Genomic DNA, 11399 nt, shown 5'->3' with positions numbered 1-11399 from the left:
AAAAGAACCCTAAAATCCGAATTCAAGAGGATTGAACTTCAAAAAGGTAATAATTCTAATCTCTAATCACTTATAGTTGTGAATTGATGAGTTATTGGGAGAATAGTAAATGGGTTTGATAGAGAGTATCATATGAACTATGCTAGGGTTTTGGATTATTAACTCAGGATTGTTGTAATCATATGGGTGATGAAGAATGATGTTAATTTCATATAATTGATATTGTAGAATCACCTTGAAGTAATAGAATGGGAATTGGGTGAAGAAAAAATCATTAATGAAGGTTGTGGAACTTTATGCCCACTAAGTGTCTGATAAAATGCTTAGGTGACCAAAGCATGGATGTTATTGCTAATATGGAATCCCTTTGACTTGTGTTGCTATAGATTAAAGTTGAAAGAGCTGACGAATGTTGTATTATACTCAAAGGATGGAATTAAACTATGTGAGGCTAACTCTCTACGTTTGGGAATGTTAGTGATTCTCCCTATGCCACGTTCTTTTACAACTTTACTGATTGCCTCAGAAATATAGTTAAGCTTAGTTCCTTGAATAGTTGTAAAACTTCTATTCTCTAGTTTCGTAATTCGTTCATGACTTTCATTCCGAACGTTGTGAGCTCAGTACGTAATCAATATAGACTTGTGTTTGATACCCATGAGTCTCAGTCTAGAATATACGCAACATGTTTATAAATAGTAAAGCTTCAGGTCTCTTAATCAGTTCATGAATACAAGTCTCAATAGAGTAATGTTCTGTATTCCAGAGTTATGCATTACAGCATGATCCTCAGTTCCTTGATCAATTTGTTAAACGTTGAATACCTTTAAATGGGCACAAGGCCACAGATTTTGCATACTTATACTTAGGCACAAAGCCATAGATTTTGCATGCTTATACTTAGGCACAAGGCCACAAATTTAGCATGCTTATACTTTGACACAAGGCCACGGATTTAGCATGCTCATACTTAGGCACAAGTCCATAGATTTTGCATACTTATACTTAGGCACAAGGCCACAAATTATGTATGCAAATATATATTCGACCTAAGGCCACAAACCATGAATTTCAGTTAAACAGGTGTTTCTCCATTCAGAACAGGGAGTATTCATATCTTTACTTCCTTTGTTCATTTCAGTTATCAGCTATCAGATATCAGTTTCAGTTTCAGCACTCTTTACATGTTTATTAATTTGGGCTGCCCTTTTCCCGAGCACCCCATTTACAATTCTTTCTTTCAGTTGCTTTACATACCAATGCAATTCACATGTACTGACATCCCCTTTTATTGGCTGGGGACCAGCATTTCACGATGCAGGTAACGATTTGCCGGTTGACGATTCAGAGCGCTGGGATTATCGTACCATCTATTTAGTGAGCCCTAGTTCCCTCAGGGCGTTATCACACTTTACAGTATTTCTAGTCAGTCAGGTATGCCGGGGGCCTTGTCCCGGTAAACAGTCAGACTTTATTATTCTTAGAGGCTTCATAGACTATAGTTACAGTCAATCAGATGTTTAGCAGGCTTTTGTGTTAGCCTTGTCGGCCAGTTATTCAAACAATCGGGCTTATTCAGTATTTTCGCATTTATGATATTTCAGACAGACTCTCAGCAAGTCAGCATGTGTTAGTATTATTTCTATTTAGTATGTTTTAATGTCACATGTTGATTCAGTCAGCCAGTTTGTTCGCTCGGTCACATGTAGTCAGGCACCGAGTACCATGTTACGCCCAGGCTGTGGCTCGGGGCGTGACAGCCATAATAGCTACAAATAATTGTCTTAGCAAACCAGTGTTAAAGGTAAAACTGAAGTATACACATAGATGATGATGTTTTTTTATTTATTTTTTTCTTCCTGATTGGTGTCTTATATATACAAAAGAATGGATAAAACTAGTTGAGAAGCAATTCATATTCCTTTACTTTAATGACATATGATCAACAAATAGAACTGGTAATTTCAGTTAAGTGTTTGTTGATCTTAGATTACGCAGTCTCCATATTCTTGTAGATCATTACCTACAATACATTACATCTTTTCTCTAACGATGGTAGTTTCGATATATAAATTTCTTGTTTGACTTATTGTAAGGTTGGATGCCTCAATGAATTGCCCCTGAACTAAAAATTGTTGTTTCCACCAAGCTGACAATGATTCATGTGTAAACCAATTTAGACCTGTTCTCCATCTACATACAATTTTATTTATAACCTTGTATTTGAACCAGCTTATGCCACAAAGAAAGAGTTGTTTGACTCCCAAATAGGTCAACCCTCATATAAACTGGGACGGAGGGAGTAATTTGATTTTGTAAGAGCATTCTGTTATTTGTTTATGTTAGCCACTTATCTGATACATAGCAGGTAGTGGAGTTGCTGGAATTGTTCTTCCAGAGTAAGAACAGAAGGTGATAGCCATTAACAAGGGAGATGCTATTGCCCTCCTTTTTGATGTTGTAACATGGTGGTACAACAAAGAGGAAACTGAACTCATGGTTCTCTTCCTCGGTGATACCAAAACTGCACACAAGACTGGTTCATTCACAGATATGTACTTGACCGGCTCCAATGGAATTTTCTCTAGCTTTCCAACAGAGTTTCTTAGTAGGCCATGGAATGTCGAAGAGAGTATGGCTAAGACTCTGGTTAGCTCTCAGAATGCGAAGGACATCATGAAGCTTGATGCAGGCTTCTAAATACCCAAGCCTAAGCAAGGCCACAGGGACGGCATGGTTCTCAACTGTGAACAAGCCCCCTTGGATGTCGATATCAAGGTTGGTGGAAAGGTGGTTGTGAATACCAAGAACTAGCCATTGGTTGGCGAAGTTGGACTTGGTGCCGATCTTGTTAGGCTGAACGGAAGTGCTATGTGCTCTCCTGGTTTTTCATGTGATTCAGCTCTTCAGATCACTTACATTGTCAGAGGCAGTGGCTGAGTTCAGGTCGTTGGCATTGATGGTAAGTGTGTTCTTCAAACACACATCAAAGATGGTTGTCTGTTCATTGTTCCGAGTTCTTTGTAGTCTCGAAAATGAGATCCTGATGGCGTGGAGTGGTTCTCTATCATCACTACTATTAATCCTAGGGCTGGCAATTTTGACCCATTTTTCTGAAATGAGCCCATTTTACCCATATTTTAATGAGTTGGATCACTCATTTTTCAGATGGGTAAATATGGGCTCAAGTTTATTTTCGGCCGATAAGAAATATGGACAAATATGGGCTTCAGCCGGGTAAAATATGGGTATTAACAAATCCAACAACAAACCCTCATTATGCTTCAGTTGCAAACTTTTCAAAACCTTCATCTCTACTCTCTTTAAGTCAAAGCCAAACTTTTCATTATCTTTAGATTCTTTGCTTATTTCTTCAGAACATTTTTATAATGGGTTTTTCTGTATTGCTAATTAAACGAGCATCTCACTAAAGAATTATTGTTTGAGCCTTTGAGGTATGTTTTTTCTATATAATTTATTTTTATTTTTTTTATTAGTAAATTTCGTTTTTTTTCCTCTAGATTTTGTAAATTTTGTTTATTTTAATCTAACTTTAGAAAACCCATATGGCATTTGATGTTTCTGATTTGGGATATTGCATAAAAAATCTCATTTTTGCTATAAAAGTTTAACATATTAAACAAACCGGAAACTTTCTGAAAATAGGAAACCTTTTCTTACACTAGTTTAATTCATACTTATTCCTGTTAAGTTTTGATTGTTGCTAAAACATTGATTTTAATTTTTGACAGATATCTATGGAGGCCAATGAGGAATCTTGTGAAATTAGCTCGTCTGTTTCCAGAAAACGAGCTAAAAGAAGTACTTCAATTGTTTGGAACACTTTCTTGAAATTTCCTCGTACTAGTGAAAGTGAAAGATTAAAAGCGTAATGTCAGGTTTGTAAGGAAATATTTTTAGCGGACTCTGGCACAACAAATATGAAGCGTCACACAACTAAGCACTTGGATAATAGACAAGAGCATGGATATGGGCCGATTGATCAAACAGTTTATCGTGAAAAAGTGTCTGTTGCGATTCTAAAACATAATTATCCTTTTAGCTTTGTTGAACATCAAGGAAACAGGGATATCCATTTGTACTTAAATCCGACGGTAAAAACCATTTCAAGAAATACTGCCAAGGCTGATATTTTGAATTTATATGATAGGGAAAAAGAATTTTTAAAATGTGAGCTTGCAATGCTTCCTAATAGAGCTTGTCTGACTTCGGACATGTGGACTTCTGTAGCGTCAAATGGCTACATGTGTTTAACAGCTCATTATGTTGATTTAAATTGGAACCTTCAAAAAAAAGTGTTGATTTTCCGTCATGTTCCGCCTCCACATTCTGGTGCAGTTTTGGGTCCTTTACTAATTGAGTTTATTAAGGAATGGGGCATTGAAAAGAAGATTCTTAGTCTTACTTTGGATAATGCTAGCTGCAATAAGGGTGTGGTAGGTCATTTAAAGGAACATTTATCACTAATGCATTCACTAGTTTGTGATGGAAAGTTCTTTCATATTCGTTGTGGGAATCACATCTTGAATTTAATAGTAAAGGCTGGTTTGGAGAAAGATGATGAAGCCATTGAAAAAGTAAGAGAGGGTGTTAAGCATATTAAACATTCGGAAGGAAGAATATTGAAGTTTGTGGAATGCATTAAGAATCATGAGCTGCCGTGTTCAAAGAATCTTCGCCAAGATGTAAGTACTCGTTGGAATTCCACTTGCCAAATGCTTGAAAGTGCTCTCCTCTACCAACAAGCTTATATTCAATATAAATTGCTTGATACTGATTTTAGATTTAGTCTTTCTGAGGGGGAATGGAAAAGGGTAGAGAGTATTGCTAAATTTTTGAAGCCATTTTATGAGATCACTACACTATTTTCCGGAAGCAAATATCCAACTACAAATTTGTACCTGCCTAATGTGTGGAAAATTCAAATGTTGCTAGAGGAAGCAAAAGATAGCGGTGACCGAGTTATGAATGATATGGCTACATTAATGCTAAGGAAGTTTAAAAAATATTGGTGGTGCTACAGTATGATTTTATCAATTGCCATTGTCCTCGACCCTCAATATAAAATGAAGTTTGTGAAATTTTGCTTCTCTAAAATAGATGATGTGACTGCGGATGCCAAGGTTGAAAAAGTTGCAAATCACTTACAATTGTTGTTCAGAGAATACTTGGTACCTTTAACTTCAATTTCTTTGGTAGGAGAGCACTTTTATGGTAGAAGTAGCAATGAGAAGGATGACCTTGAGGAGTTTGACGCATCTGAGAAACAGTCGGAGTATGGTAGAGATAAAACACAATTGGATTTGTACTTGGAGGAGCCGAATCTTGACCGCAAAGCAAACCGAAATTTGAATGTACTTGTCTATTGGAAGGAAAATAGCGAAAGGTATCCAGAACTCTCACTGATGGCACAAGATGTCTTGAGCATACCTATTACCACCGTAGCCTCAGAATCTACCTTTAGCATTGGAGGTCGCATTATTGGAAAATTTCAAAGTTCTATTTTACCTGCAAATGCGGAAGCAAAGTTGTGTGCTAGAGATTGGCTTTGCGGGCAAGAAGGTAAGTCATCATTTGCTTATTGCGATTTTTTCCCGTTATGTTACAATAGTGTTTTGTTAGTAGCTACTTTCATTTTCTGAAAAGCTAGTTGATGATCATATTCGTTAGTGGCTGTATTTTTTCTATTTTAACCATTTCACCAGTAACATAATCGTTAAAAATGAGATAGTTTCCTTCTTAATGTCTTACTTTATAGTTTAATGTCTTAATCTCACATTCGTGTACAAGTAAAACATATCGTATATTGTTTATTTTTTTAAGATTGTGATGGATCAGACACCGATGAGGATGAAATTGCAGTAGACCTTCAGCCGTATATTGCTAGACTTGGCTCACATTGATAGGTAAAGATTGATCTTTTTTTAGTGATTTCTTCTTGTTCTATGTGAAGCCTTGCTAGTTTGTAGTCCTTCTTTGAAACTTACTAATTTTCTCAGTTTGCTGAAATTGTTGCTAAAGAAAGTACTTTGGTTGTTTTTTGTAGAACTTCTTTGTACTGCTTTAAAGTGCAGTGGCAGAATATAAAGAATTTAAAGTTTGATCAGCCATTAAAGTGACGTGTGGCGAAGATAATGAAGCAATTCAACTCCAAGAGAACTGCTGAAGAGATTTTCTTCCCACCACCTTACTGATTGAAGAGATTTTCAAGAACTACAAAGTGCAGGAAGGAAACTACTCAACATGGACAAGATGCAGTTCAGAATTTTGAGGATAAGAACTAAGAGAATTACATGATGATCAGCAGATTCATAACTTTCTCGTTCTACTGGATACATACACAAACAAACTGCAATGAGCTTTAGATCATGTACTAGCAAGGGAGAGCTTCACAGGCATGAACTTCAAAATTGTGATAGCTTTTCTTCTTAGAGCTGGTTCTTATTTTGAGCATGATGTAAGATACAATTGTTATTTCTTTATTAATAAAATCCACCAATATATCAATTTTATTGGTATATTAATTTTTTTTTAAAAAAACAATTGAAGAGATTTTCCGTCCTTTAAACTTGGTATTAATATCGGATTAGTAGTTTAGAGTTTTTGGAATTCTGTTTTAGATTTCTGTATGGTGTTCACAACAAGTATAATCTTCTTTTTTTTACAATATTATCCTAGTTTAATTGCTCTTTTGTTTGGTTTCCTATCTTTAAATTTCATCAGCAAGCTATTAAATTACTAGTACAGATTTCTCTTTATGCGCTCTGCTCGGTATACTAGGCATCCTTTGTTCAACTAGTTTTGGACACATGTGTTGCACGTGAGTCCTCCCAAGTAAGCAGTACACATGGTATCAATCGTGTCAAATTGTATTGTAATGAGTATCACAAACTGTTCTGTATGAAAATACAAGTAGAATTAGATGAGCAATTAACTGTTATGTATGAAAATACAAGTAGAATTAGATGAGCAATTAGCCTATTGGAATGACTTTTTGGTTGGACGAAAAATTATTAAATATCCTCTGAACCTACAAAAGTTGAAATACTAAATTAAGTTTGATATTTATAATGTATAGTGAGTTACATTTTTATGTTATTAGGTGGAAACATGTAATATGTTCGTATGTTACCTAACACTTTCTTATAGACGATGTTCTTGGTGTATGATCCATTTCTTTTTTACGGTTGGTCATGATAGGATTCTTGTTGCGGCCATTTATATAATTTAGACTTAAACTCTTGCTCGTCCTCAAGCAAGCATTAAAACCACTCTGAATAAATCAACCCAAGAAACTCCACCACTTTGATTGATAACAACAATTAGGCCCTATAGCAACTCAAACCATCTAACATATACTTCCTGATCATCATGCAAGATATACAAGTCACAACAAACATCAAACTTCTAACCTTCTAACCTCATAGACGAACTAACTCATAAAATTTAAGCTCACTCACCTACTCTGTCAAAGAAATCTAATAATATCACCTATCTATCATGAAACAAGTGTCCTCACAAGAAAAAATAGTCCACACACTCAAATCAAAGAATCGAATGTAATTTAAGGACTTAGCATCAAAGCACAACTCTCGCACTCACAGAATTTCACATGTATGCACAAAGAACCATAGGCTTGCCCATTATGAACATTTCTACAAATGTAAGTATGCTCGAATAGAATCAAATAGGACTTTAACGAGTTGTAATGTTGGTTAGGGGATGGGTAGGAAAACTATATAATAGTGAATTACACTTCCCCAGGCACTTTGCAGTTTTAAACTTCATCACCCATTATTTTCTTCTCTCACTTTATTTTTCAGTCCTCTCTTCATCAATTATTTCACAAGTATTTCTCATATCAAGAACGTTTCAATCATTTTTTTCTCAAGAATTTTAAGAGAGGCTTTTCATCACTTTGCAACTATCATTGGTCACCATTTTTCACTTGATCATCCCTTTCTTTAGATTTATCAATTATATCATATTCTAAGTTATAGTGCTCAAGGAAGAAAGGTGTAAAAACTAGGGATTCAACAGATGGATCAAAGCAAGAATATGGCTACCAAACAAAAGGCTACAGGCTCAAAGGGCTAACTAATGATACAATATCTGAAAAGGCTAAAATTCACAAGACATATCAAAGAAAGCCTATCATCATCTTCTAAACAGAGCAACACAGAAAGCCTATCATCGTCTTCTAAACAGAGCAACACTTAATAACATGTAGGGCAATTTCTAGACTAAAATGCAAAACATGAAATATAAGCAAGAAATTCTCACAACACATGACACAAGTATCAATCAAGATGGATCAATTCTACTCTAGGACAGATAGGGTCATGGAGAACTACAAAATAAGAATAAGCTATACACAGAGTTGCAACCATGAGGGTAGGTGTTAGAAAGTCTGCTATCTTTTTCCTTACTCAAGCACTCACAGGAAAGTACTACTTAAGCTCAGACCTAAATATGCTAGCATCAAACAAATCAACCTCTTCTCCCTCTTTACTACTCCTAAAAAAATTAATCCTAAAATTTTTACAAATTACCCGATTCAAAGCTCCCCCCTCGAAAAAAATTAACCGAGGCCATAAGGAAACCCAGAGGGTGGATGATTTATGTCGCTAATGAGAAAAAAAAACTATAAATGAAAAATAAAAGAAAGACCAATATAAAATCTTTTTGAATTTTTCATGATTTTTTTTATTAAGGCTAAGAAATTAAAAAAAAAAAATCCTATGGCATAATCATCCTCGACCTCAAAGGATCGGAAGTACCCCATCCCATACTTAAAAATATGTGTTGTCCTCAATGCATGGATAGCAGAGAAAAAAATAAAACAAGGGTGAGAAATACTCCCTGAGACCCTCGAGGGCCAAGCCAGCAGCATAATCCTCAACATCAAGGGTCGACACGACCCTACACTTAATTCTAAACATGCTCCTTAGCTTCAATTTTGAGCACTCAGACTTCCCCTAATCTACAAAAAAAAAAAAAAAAGTGACTATAAAACTAAAAATCTAAAACTATTACACATTGGGTTGCCTCCCAATAAGTGCCTTAGTTAACGTCGCGGTACGATGTGAATCAACTTTTTCCTCCACCTCAAACTTATGAATTGTACCCATAATTTTGCTTCAAGCTTTCGCCTATTATTCAAGGGTGGTAGGGTGAAAATAAAGTAACCAAGCAATCGGTGTCGCATCTTGCATTTCTTGGTCCTTAAGTGAGAAATGTCGCTTTATCTCTTCGGTGTGGTAAATTTCAGGATGTAAGACTCTTGTTCCTCATCTATGCACGACTCTTGTTCCCCATCTATGCACCTCACCAAAGGAGTGGAAGGCTCGATTTTCATGTCGCCAATCAAACATAATGTAGAAAAATGTTTAGAATATATTGGTCGAATGCGCCCCAACTTCAAAACTGCATTATTAGACATCCTCACTAATGTATTCTCCCTCAACCTCGGCATCATCAACAATATATTGGTTGAATGGCTAGAATTCCTCTTTCTGCTCCAAATCTAGACTACTATCAACGACAATCGATAGTTGGGCATCAGACGCCTCAACCAATTTATTTAATTGAGTCTGCATGTTATGGATATTTGAGCCAAATTGGTCTATCTCTTGTCTTAGCTCAGTTAGCCAAGCTTGGCTCACTATATCTGCTTCTTCAAAGCTATCTTCTTGTAGGAACTCGTTCTTTTCTTCTGTTTAAGGTTCGTTTTGGATATTGGCCAAGTCTGTGACGTGCAGATCATTACAAGTTTCAGCTTTGGCCTGCATCTCTGTGAGTTTTGCATGAATCCTCTCTATGGCCTTCCCTAGTTCTGTGGTTTGCTCTCTTATTAATGTGTTGTGCTCCTCCATTTGTTTCACCATATCGCTAGCCCGAGCAAGACTTTCCGAATCCTCCACTTCACTACTCCTGTTAACATCACAGATAAGAGGAAAATCATAATAGGGGATCGGGGATGGGGAATAAGAGCAAGGATCACCAAAATAAGAACAACCAATATTCGACCAATTTTTATTCCAAGATGACATGTCAAGAAAGAAAATCAAACTATTGAACTAAGAATAAATATATAAAAAAAATAGAATAGTCAAAAAGAAAAGTCTAATCTAGATAAGCAGTTAATTTCTAGGTCCCCGACAATGGCGCCAAAAACTTGTTGCTCCCAAACGCACACACAAATATACGCGGTTATACAAGTAATATAGGATTAAAGTCCAGATATCGTACCCACATAGACTTATGATTAACTATTTACTAAATTAAAACTAATGTTAATTATCTAAACATTATCTAAACAAGAAGCAAAATCCAAAGATATAATTATCAACTAACTAAAAATAAAACAAAGCAAATAATGAACATCAACCAAGAAATAGCAGATTTTTATTGGAGAAAAGATAAATCTAGGACTATGACCACTAATAATCCAATTGAGTCTTCTAATCGTACATCCATTTTATTTCCTGGGTTATCAGTTGACGGGTTAATTATTACTTTATGAGTATCTTCTAAGTTGCTTACAAGCCTGTAGATGTTACTGTAACGCCTATATTCCTATGGTCATCGGAAAATAACAAGAACGCATTTATAGCTCCATATTCAACTAAGCAAAGGCTAAAGGATATATTCCTATCCTCATTAGCGAAATGATTATTCTAACAAGCTCTATTTATTCTTATTACGCATGTAAATTCTCTTTCCCAAGTTCAATTCACACGCTACAGATAATGTTCAGCTATTTCGTCAAATAATCAAATAATTAAGATCAAGAATAAATAAATAACCCAAAGATGGAAAACCAATAGATATAAACAATAGTCAAACGTCAACTTTCTAAATACTACGAAAAATCCTAAGCTTTACAATTTCATACAATGTGAATTTCTCTAATTTAAAGAAAAATTTGATTTTAGAAGACATAAAAGTCAATCAATATTTCAGAGATATTTTCATCAATCAAAATTTTGTGTTTCAAACACCCCACTCCTCATGAAAAATCTCACTAACTTCTTCTCTCGATATTCTCCCTTAATCTATTATATGTCATATCTAAACAATTAACTTAAAAAGACTATAAGAGTCCAGGATTTAAAGTTTATAGGTTCCATCTATATATCGTATCTCAAGTTGATATATATAATAATAGGTGGGTTTACAGTTAAATATAATATAAATATTTAGTGAATTTTTTACTATATATGCAAGATCTATGCAAAAGTTATTGAATTCTTCTAAACCCATATATTATACTCTAGCTCCATCCATATATCATATCTCAACTCCTGCAAATAATGTTTGAAGTGCGAATGATCAATAGGTCTTCTGGAAGTTGGTGTTCTTTGGATTCCTGTAAA

General features: G+C 35.2%; 1 pseudogene; it reads left to right on the top strand.

Annotated features, from left to right (window-relative positions):
• Nucleotides 1–1551: 1551 nt before the first annotated feature.
• LOC132032162 (uncharacterized) lies at nt 1552–3117 on the top strand (annotated as a pseudogene).
• Nucleotides 3118–11399: the final 8282 nt, after the last annotated feature.

Source organism: Lycium ferocissimum, chromosome 9 (assembly GCF_029784015.1).
Source record: "Lycium ferocissimum isolate CSIRO_LF1 chromosome 9, AGI_CSIRO_Lferr_CH_V1, whole genome shotgun sequence".
NCBI lineage: Eukaryota > Viridiplantae > Streptophyta > Magnoliopsida > Solanales > Solanaceae > Lycium > Lycium ferocissimum.
This window is presented reverse-complemented; position numbering and strand designations above follow the sequence as displayed.